Consider the following 10,556-nt stretch of genomic DNA (forward strand, 5'->3'; position numbering starts at 1 on the left):
CGTGTCCATGACCTTTAAATTAGCTGTTATGTCCATGTTTGGCGTGTTTTATGACTCTGTATTTTCCTTTATTGGGCAATAGCTGTGTACAATTACGGTGCTTCATTACATAGCTGGAGCGTGTTTACAAAGCTTAATGTATGTTTATGTAGCTGTGGAATTTGTGTGTGTGTGTGTGTGTGTGTGTGTGTGTGTGTGTGTGTGTGTGTGTGTGTTGGGGGGGATATTGATTGCATAGTGATGTTAAACCACCTCATCCATAAGTTCAAATTGATGATGGTGATGATGATGATGGTTAAGAGGAAGGGAGGAGGGTGTTTGGAAATGGTACTGAGCGATTTATTTTGTGTTTGCTTGAAATATTTCGATTTTGTCATTTGATTTTTGGTTTCTCTGTTGGAATGAAAAAATGTGAAATGTTAAATGATGTGGAAAATGCACTGAGAGATGTGACGAATTAGGTGCCGATGAGAGAGAGAGAGAGAATGATCGCTAGCAAGAAATTAATAGAAAATTAGTTGCAGTAATTTCCTTTCTAATAATTGCTCCCTCACACTCACTCACTCACTCACTCACCTCACCCCACCTCACCTCACCTCACCTCGCTCACTCATTCACTCACCTCACCTCACCTCACCTCACCTCACCCACTCTCTAACTCACTCATTCACTCACCTCACCTCACCCACTCTCTAACTCACTCATTCACTCACACGTCACCTCATTCAGTCTACCACAGACCTCACTCACTCATGCACATCACCTCACACACTGACTTACACATCACCTCACTCACCTCCCTTTCACACACCTCACTTCCCTTTCACACACCTCACCTCACTTTCACACACCTCACCTCACCTCACTTTCACACACCTCACCTCTCTCCCTTTTACACACCTCACCTCCCTTTCACACACCTCACCCTCCTTTCACACATCTCGCCTCACTTTCACACACCTCACTTCTCACTCACTTTCACACACCTCACCTCACTCACTCACTCACTCCGTCACTCACACACCTCGCCATCGCCCCGGGAAATCAGGTAATACACCCCACGTCAGGTAACTTTGCGCCAGGTGTGACAGCCAATATATACCTGTAACAAGTGACGTGGTGATGACGTGGAAGTGACGTGGTGATGACGTGGTGATGATGTGATAGTGACGGTGATGACGTGGTAGTGACGGTGATGACGTGGCAGTGACGCAGCGTTGATGTCGATAGGGAGATGAGAAGCGATAAATAGTAATAAAAAATGTATGGAGAGAAGCAAAAATTATTGGTAAAAAAAAAAGATATGGAAAGAAGAATTGGAAAATGCAAGACTTAAGAGTTGAAAAAAATGATGAGATAAATGAAGATTGAAAAATGTAAAAATATATATAAGTATATAAAAAAGAAAAAATAGAAGTTGCAAGAATGAAGAGTTTGGAAAATAATACAAGTAATGGAGACGAAAAATGTGTAAAAAAAAATATATATATATAAAGTGACGTGATGACGTGATGGTGACGTAATGCTGAGAGACGAAAGATAACGCATTTTTTTTTTTTTTTTAACGTATGGACATTGAAGAAGACTAAGTAAAAAAAAAATGCGGATCAATTGTGAGGATTCTTTGATACTGTAGGAGCCGCGGGCGTAAATCCTGATCCACCCCTGAAAGAAAAATAGTGACCCAGGGAACGATATTTTTCGAAACCTAGTGGTGATATATTAAATGCCCTGCCCTTTTTTTTTTTTCCTTAATATTGTGTAAGGGTTTCAAAAAATTCATCGCCTAAAAAGTGGAATGATATTTTTGTCACCAGCCGTACTTGTGACGTGGTGATGACGTGGATGAGAGGGTAATGAGGGACGGATATCATATAGTATAGGTGGAAATTAAACTTACAGTATTACATAGGTGTGGAAATGAAGCCCAGATAATATGTAGGGTGTGGAAATGATGCAAAAGAAATTACGTAGGTGTGGAAATGAAGCACAGATATTATGTAGGGTGTGGAAATGTAGCACAGATATTATGTAGGGTGTGGAAATGAAGTACTACAGTCGTGTTGGAGGTGTGGAAATGAAGACCGAAAAATGCATAGTTGTGGAAATGAGGTACGAAAATTGTATGGATGTGGAAATGAAGCACAAAAATTATGAAATGTGTGGAAATGAAGCACCACATTCGCATTGGAGGTGTGGAAATGAAGAGGTAGTTTTATACAGGAGTTGTGGAAATGAAGAAGTAAAATGGTATTGTAGGTGTGGAAATGAAGTGGTATAATTTTGCTGGTGTGGAAATGAAGACGGAAAGTATAAAAGGTGTGGAAATGAAGTGATATAATTTTGGTGGTGTGGAAATGACGACCGAAAAATACACAGGTGTGGAAATGAAGTGCTAAAATTTAACAGGAAGTGTGGAAATGAAAGAAAATGATGTAGTTGTGGACATGAAAAGCATTATGTAGGTGTGGAAATGAAGGGGTTAAAAATGAAACGCTGGAGTTAAGAAGAAATGAAAAAAGGAAGAAAATGCGGTCGAATTTAAGTGAACATGAGCAGAAATGGGTGACTGAAGGAAAGTGAGATAAAAGTGAGAAATTGAAGATAAAAGATACGACAAATTACAAAAAGAGAGACAGAGCAATTAGCAAAGCGAACAAACGAGACAGTCCGGACGAAGAGGTACAGTATGTGATGTTCAAAGTTCAAATAAATGGGTATTGAACAGGGAAAAATGGACGAGACTGAACAGTAGGTCTATCTATCTATCTATCTATTTATTGCCAGACGCCATAATCCCGTAAGGGGTGGCCATTTGACTTTCAGTTATTTGTTTTACGGGGAGGGGCACTAACCCTCCACCAACCCGCTTGTTGACACATAGGGAGCACGTATGGGTCGGTTATATGGTTACCACCCAGCGTTGTAAATAGTTTCTTGGCTTACAGGAAACTGTGAACATAAAAAAGAAATGCTCAGAAATTAAGAAATGTGCCAAAATTAAGAGAAACTGCACAAAAATTAATGGGACCAGGTGTCGGTGAAAAAAAATAAAAATAAATAATGAAGATAAAGGCAAGATAACGAAGATAAATGGAGTTTAAAAAATGATAAATTGTACGATAAAAAAGACAACTTAGTGAATAAATGAACGTAAATGTCTGGAAATTAGCACGAGGAGGAGTGAAATAAAAAAAATTCAAAGTAAAGACAAAACGAGAAATAAAAGAGCAAAATTGAACAAGAGGATGTGTGAAAATTGAGAGAGAGAGAGAGAGAGAGAGAGAGAGAGAGAAGAGAAGAGAAAAAGAAACAGCTTATATGAACAGAAGGATGATTGAAAGAAAACTCAAAATAAAAGGAGATAAAAAAAACAAAACAGCAGAACTGAACAAGAGTATCTGTGAAAATGAGAGAGAGAAAGAGAGAGAGAGAGAGAGAGAGAGAGAGAGAGAAGAATAAAAGAAACAGCATATATGAACAGAAGAATGTTTGAAAGAAAACTCAAAATAAGAGGAGATAAAAAAAAAAACCAGCAGAACTGAACAAGGGGATGTGTGAAAATGAGAGAGAGAGAGAGAGAGAGAGAGAGAGCAAAGAAGTGTGAGTAAATGAACTGAAGGGAGCGCCAAAAAAGTTATTTAAAAAAAAATTAAAGAGCTAAAATTAAAGAAAATATATACCAAAATAAAGACAGATTAGGTTACAGCCCTCCACGTCAGGTCGTTTCAGGGCAGATGGGAGTGACGGGGAAGTGACGGGATGGTGACGTGTAGGAGGAAATGAGGTGAGTGTGACGGGGAAGTGACGTGATGGTGACGTGTAGATGGTTAAATACGATAATTAATAAGAAAAATATGATAAAACTAAATACAAGGAGATTACGCCATACAGTTACGTAACTGAAAATTGATTTATAAATAGATGAATAGATAGATGGATGGATTAATAGATAGATGGGTGGATGGATGGTTGGATGGATGGATGGATGCATGAATGGATGGATGGATGGATGGATGGATGGGTGGGTGGGTGGATGGATGAATGGATGGATGGATAGTTAGATATAGATAAAGATAGATAGATACATAGATGGAAAGATAGATAAATGGATGAATGAATAAAAAGAAATATTGATAGAAATACGCCATTACAGCCGGATATGACGTAGCACTGACGTAAGAGTGACGTAGGAGTGACGTGGGCGAGTGATGTGTGACGCAGTCCAGACGGTAACAAGTATATATATTTATTTTTATTTCATACGAGCAAATTTCGGAGGATAAAACTTTGCAAAGATCATAAAAAAAATGAAAAATGAAAAAAAGTATATGAGAAAATAGATAAAAAAATGTAAGAATTAAAAAAAAAAAAAAAAAAAGAGTAAAGGTACCAAAGACGAAAAAATCTGAAATAAAGGAAAAATTCTATCTATCTATCTATTGCCAGACGCCTTAATCCCGTACGGGGTGGCCACAAACAAATCGCCTCCACGTCGCCCTGTCCCCCACCATTTCACTGCCCTGCTCCCAAGTCACACTCCCCTCTCTCATATACCTCTCCACTCCATCCCTCCATCTCATCCTCGGCCTCCCCCTCCCTCTCCCCCCCTCCACCTCACTCACATACACTCTCCTCGTCAGTCTCTCACCCTCCATCCTCTCCACATGGTCAAACCACCTCAGTGTGTTCCTCCTAACGCTTCCTGTCACATCTATTCCTAAACGTGGACTGAATAAGAAAATTAACTGAAAATTAATGAAAAACTTTAGATATTGTGTAGGATAGTTGGATAAGAAGATGGTTGAGAAAGAGTTAAAGAAAAAAAAAGAAAGAAAGAAAAAGGATTGAGGGCTTCTTGAAAATAGGGTGGAAACGGGTGGAGAGTGGGACGGAAGAGCAATTAGAGAGAGAGAGAGAGTGAGTGAGTGAGCGAGAAAGAGAGAGAGAGAGAGAGTGAGAGAGAGAGATGAACAAAGGGAAGGGAATGAGATAAGGAGAGAGAGAGAGAGAGAGACGACCATTTGGCATTGCTCTTTGACCTTAACTTCGACCAGCTGTTACGAAACATAAATAACTTCATCCTAGGCTGATCCTCAACCAACCCACCAAGTTTCCCACGAATCGGATCAAAACGGCTCGAATTGACCTTCCATGTGACCCTGACCTTTGACCTAGCGTTCTCAAAATCCCATCGTATCATCCTCGTCTGACCCTCAATCTTTCCACCAAGTTTGGTCCAAATCGATTTAAAAATCTGACTTTTATGGTGAAATTTTGACCCTGCCTTCTGACCTTGACCTTTGATAGCCCCAAAATTCTGTTTCTTCAAAAATTTTAATCTATCCTTATCCTATTATGGACTTTTGTACTAAATTTGGTGTAAATTGGATATAAACTTTTTTGCTTATAGTTGACCTTACCCTATGACCTTGTTGACCTGCTGTTCTCAAATACAATTGGTTAACTCCTTGGCTGACCCTCAACTCTTCCACCTAGTTAGGTTCAGTGGTGCCCAAAGCTCTTAGATATTCTGTTTATACACACACACTCTCTCTCTCTCTCTCTCTCTCTCCTCTCTCTCTCTCTCTCTCTCTCTCTCTCTCTCTCTCTCTCTCTCTCTCTCTCTCTCTCTCTGGATTAATAATAAAGAAATAAGGCGTAAGATGCCATCAGAGAGAGAGAGGAAGAAAATGGAGGGACGGGAGTGAGAGAGGAAAAAAGTTTGGGAAAGAAAAATGCAGCGAGGAGGAGGAGGAGGGAAAGAGAGAGTAAAAAGCATCTGAAAGAGAGGAAGGGAGACAGGAGGAGGAGGAGGAGGGAAAAAGGGAGAAGGAAGAAGAGGAGAAGAGTAGGAAGAAGAGGAGAAGGACGAAGATGAGGGAGTAAGTAAGAGGAGGAAGAAGAGGAGAAGGACGAAGATGAGGGAGTAAGTAAAAGGAGGAAGAAGAGGAGGAGGAGGAGGAGGAGGGTGAGGCGAAGGGAGAGTGCGTGGGGGAGGAGGAAATGTAGGACTAAGTGGATAAAAATAAGAGGAGGAGGAGGAGGACAAGGAGTAGGACGAAGAATAAGAGTAAAAAGAGTAGGAAGGAGAGGTGAGGAGAGGGAGGAGGGTGAGACTGGGGGGGGGGAGTGTGAAGGAGGGAGTGACAGGGAGGAAGAGGAGCCAGAAGAGGAAGAAAAAGACAAGGAGAAGGATGAAGAAGAAGAGGAAAAAGAGTAGGAAGGAGAGGAGAAGGAGTAGGATGAAGCAGAGGAGAAGGTGGAGGAGGAGGAGGAGGAGGAGGAGGAGGAGGAGCAGCTTCCACCAATTTGGCAAATGTCTTGGTCCAGCTTCACAGAATTTGCCCTGCCCGCCCACTGGAGGAAGAAGGGGGGGGGAAGAGGAAGAGAGAGGGGTGGGAGGAGGAGGAGGAGGAGGGGTAAGAGAGAGGAGGGTGGGGAAGAGGGAGGAGACGTAATGAAGGGAAGAGGAAAAGAGAAGGTTGGGAGGAGGAGGGGAAAGAGAGAGGAGGGTGGGGAAGAGGGAGATGTAATGAAAAGAGAGGAAAAGAGAAGGTTGGGAGGAGGAGGAAGAGGAGGAGGGCGAAGGAGGAGGAGGAGGAGGAGGGGAAAGTGAGAGGAGGGTGGGGAAGAGGGAGTAGATGTAATGAAGGGAGGAGGAAAAGAGAAGGGTGGGAGGAGGATGAAGAGGAAGAGAGAGGGAAACGATTGAGAGGAAGGCGAAAAGAGAGGGGAGAGACGGAGGAGGAAGAGAAGAGAGGGGAGGGAAGAGGAGGAAGAAGATGAAAGAGAGGAGAGTGAATGAGAGGAAGAGGATAAGAGAGGGATTGGAAGAAGGAGGAGGAGGAGGAAGAAAGAGGGGTGGGAGGAGAATGAAGAGGAAGAGAGAGGGAAAGGCTTGAGAGGAAATGAAAGGGGAGGGAAGAGGAGGAAGAAGAGAAAGGGGGGGGAAAGAGGAGACGGAATAAGAGGAAGAGGAAAAGAGAGGGGGTGGTATGAGAGAAGGAGGAGATGGAGAGAGAAGACGGGAGAGGAGGTGAAGGAGAGGGAAGGAAGAGGGGAAGGGGATGAGATGGGAAAGAGGGAGGGAGGGGGGATGGAAGAGAGGGAGAGGAAAGGATGGACAGAAGATAGGAAGGGGAGTAGAGAAGGATGGTGAGGGGAGAGAGAGAGAGAGAGAGAGAGAGATGGAAGTCAGCGAAGAGTGGAAGTGATAAAAAGTTATAAGTGGAGAGAGAGAGGGAGGGGGAGAGAGAGAGAAAGAGAGAGAGAGAGAGAGAGAGGCCTTGTGACTAATAGTGAGGAACATATTCATATAGAGGACACTGACAGATGGAGTAGGGGAGAGGGAGGGGAAGGAAGGGAAGAAGAGGGAAGGGGAGGTGGAAAAGAGAAGGGGGGAATGAGTGCTGAGGGTAGAGGGAGTGGGGTGGAATGAGAGAGGGGAAGGGAAAGAGAGAGAGAGAAGGAGAATGATAAAGGATGTGGTGAGTGAAGGGAAGGGGGACTTAGGAAGGGTGGGATTGAGGGAGATGAAGGGAGGAGAGGGGGAAGAAGGGAGGAGGAGTATGTGCCTGGAAGGAGGAGGGAAGAGGGAAAGGGTGAGGGAAAGGAGGGAGAAGGAAGGAAGATAGGAAGGAGGGAAGAAAGATAGGAAGGAAGGGAGAACAGGCATAGCAGGTGAAAGGGAGGAAGGGAAATGGAAGAGGTAGGAAGGGAGATTGGGTGTCATAAGGGGATGGGTAGGGTGATGAAGGAAGTGTGGAGGGAGGGATGAAGGGTGATTAGGATGAGTGATGATGGAGGGGAGGGAGAGGAGGAGGGAGGGAGGGAGAGTGATGTGGGATTGAGGGAAGGATGATGAAAGAGTGGGAAGGGAGACGACGATGAGGACGAGGAAGGGAAGGGAGGGACGGTGGATGAAAAGGGAGGAGATTGAATGAGGAAGGACAGAAAGGAAGGATATGAGAGAGAGAGAGAGAGAGAGAGAGAGAGAGACGATGATGATGATGGTGATGATGATGATGATGATGATGATAAAATGCAGAGAAGATGAAGGGATGATAAATATTGGGGTGAGGGAGGAAAAGGGAGGGAAGGAGGAAAAGGATAATGAAGGCGATGTAGGGAAAGTCGTAGATAGGAAGGAAAAATGATGGAGGGAAGGAGGAAGGGAGAGAAGAGGAAGGGAAGAGAGTGAACACTAACATAAGGAGATGGGTAAGAGGACAGGAGGGAGGGAAGAGGAAGAAGCGAAAGGAAGAGGAAAATGCGATGAAAGATGATGGGGGAAATCGATGAAGGGAGGAGAGGAAAGAGTAGCAATGAGAAACTGAAAGGGAGAGGAAGTATGTGGAACGAAGACTGACAAGGGAGAGAGAGAGAGAGAGAGAGAGAGAGAGAGAGAGAGAGAGAGGAATAGAAGTGAAAGAGGAAGAAATGGAAGGAGGAGGAAGGGGAGAGGCAGACAGAGGTAGGAAAGGAGAGAGAAATGGAAGGGGGTGAGAGAGATGATGATGGATAATGGTAGAGAGGGAAGGAGAAGGGAAGGAAGAGGGGGAGAGAGGGAGAAGTGAGGAAGATAAGGAGATGGGAGGGAGGGAGGGAGGGAGGGAAGGTAGGTTAATGAAGGAGAGATGATGGGAGGGATGATGGTTGATAAGAGAGCAGAATGGAGGTGGGAGGGGAGGAGGCAGGGACGATTAGAAGGTAGAAGGAAGAGAGAGAGAGAGAGAGAGAGGATGATGATGATTGACTCAGAGGTAAGGAGGTTAGGGGGAAGGAAGGGACATTTGATGGAGAGGGAGAGGAGGGAGAGTTGGAGGAGAGAAGGAAGACTATGACTAATGAAAGGGTTGGGGAGCTGGGAGAGAGAGAGAGAGAGAGAGAGAGAGAGAGATGACGAGGAAGGAGGAAGTTGGGCAGGAGGAACAAGGACGAAAGCAACGAAATAACGAAAGATATTAATGTCAAAAAGGGCATCTCAGAACATCTTGAAAGACGACTTAAGACAAATATTGAGGAAGCTCCCTAACATCTTTTCCTAAGTGATTTATTTTTTGCTTTTTTACCCATTATGGTCCTATTCTGTGCTGCGTAAATCCTTCCAGTATCGCCATACACTGCATAAATAACTTACAAAAGGATACAAGCCACCCAGATCCAAAAATAAATCGCTAAGGAAGAGGTGTTAGGGAGCTTCCTTACCCGACTAGAATACGAATCAAAAAGTCTTAATTAAAATACCTGTGAGATTTCCTTCAGGTAGAATAAATAGCAATAAAGAATAAGTTACAAGCCATGTCTCAGTGGATTAATTCTTATATCCTCGTTGTTTAAGGAGTCTCCCTAACACCTTTTCCTTACCGATTTAGTTTTGGATATGGCTAGTTAGTATCTTTATGAACGTTATCTGTGCAGTGTATGGTGATATTGGAAGGATTTATGTTACACAGGAGAGGACAGTAAGGTGTGATTAAAAAAAAAAAATAAGTCGCTAAGGAAGAGGTGTTAGGGAGCTCCTTCACCCGACGAGAGTACGGGTCCTGTACGAAATTTTTCACTTTTTTTTTTTTTTTTTTTTTTGCCGCTTCCAGACGATTTTCTTCAGCCTGACTTTTTTTTTTTTTTATTAAAGGGGTTAGATGCAGGCTTCTTTAACTCTCTAAGCTCCTAATCGTCCGTCTTAAGGTGAGAGAAATCGTCTGTGTAGCAAGGGCAATATAAATAATAATAATTGGAAAGAGTTTTTCATTTTTTTTCCAGTCTAATGCTTTCACGACGAGAGAGTTAATCCTTAGCTGAGTATATCATCATCATCATCATCATTATCATCATCATCACCATCATCATCATCATCTTGCATCGAGTTATTCAGCCTATTCCTCCTCCTTGATCATCATCATCATCACCACCACCTTTTTTCCTGTTTAAGATGGAGTTAGATACAATTCAGAAAACGAGGAAAGAGGAAGCATGAAAAAGGGGAAACTATCAAAATCATACTCAGTCAGGTTGGCCAGACACTCATTAACACAGTACTCAAGCCCACGGAATCCTGAATGTTATAAAAAAAATATATACATAAAAAAGAGCGATTGTACTGAATGAATTTGTAAAGTTATTTTTTTTTAACCTCCTCGAGAAATGGTCTCACCCAAATTAAAATACGATACGGGGTTTTAATATATGATTGTTTGCTGTGAGATACTGACGAGGAGAGTGTATGTGAATGAGGTGGAGGTGGGGAGAGGGAGGGGGAGGCCGAGGATGAGATGGGGGGATGGAGTGGAGAGGTATATGAGAGAGGGGGGCGTGAGCTGGAAGCAGGGCAATGAAGTGGCGGGGGACAGGGCGACATGGAGGCGATATGTTTGTGGCCACCCCCAACTGGATTAGGACGTCATGCAATAGATAGATAGATTGTTAGCTGTGAAGACTTAACAGGGGAAATCGTGTGCTTGACTGACTGGCACATGACCACTGACTGTGTATGTAATTAGCTTGTGGACCCTACCTCACTCCATCCTTAGGTGAGATGATGATGATGATGA

The sequence above is a fragment of the Coenobita brevimanus genome, chromosome 7 (genome assembly GCF_032717465.1).
Source record: "Coenobita brevimanus isolate Jiangsu-jjx chromosome 7, ASM3271746v2, whole genome shotgun sequence".
In the NCBI taxonomy this organism is placed as follows: Eukaryota; Metazoa; Arthropoda; class Malacostraca; order Decapoda; family Coenobitidae; genus Coenobita; species Coenobita brevimanus.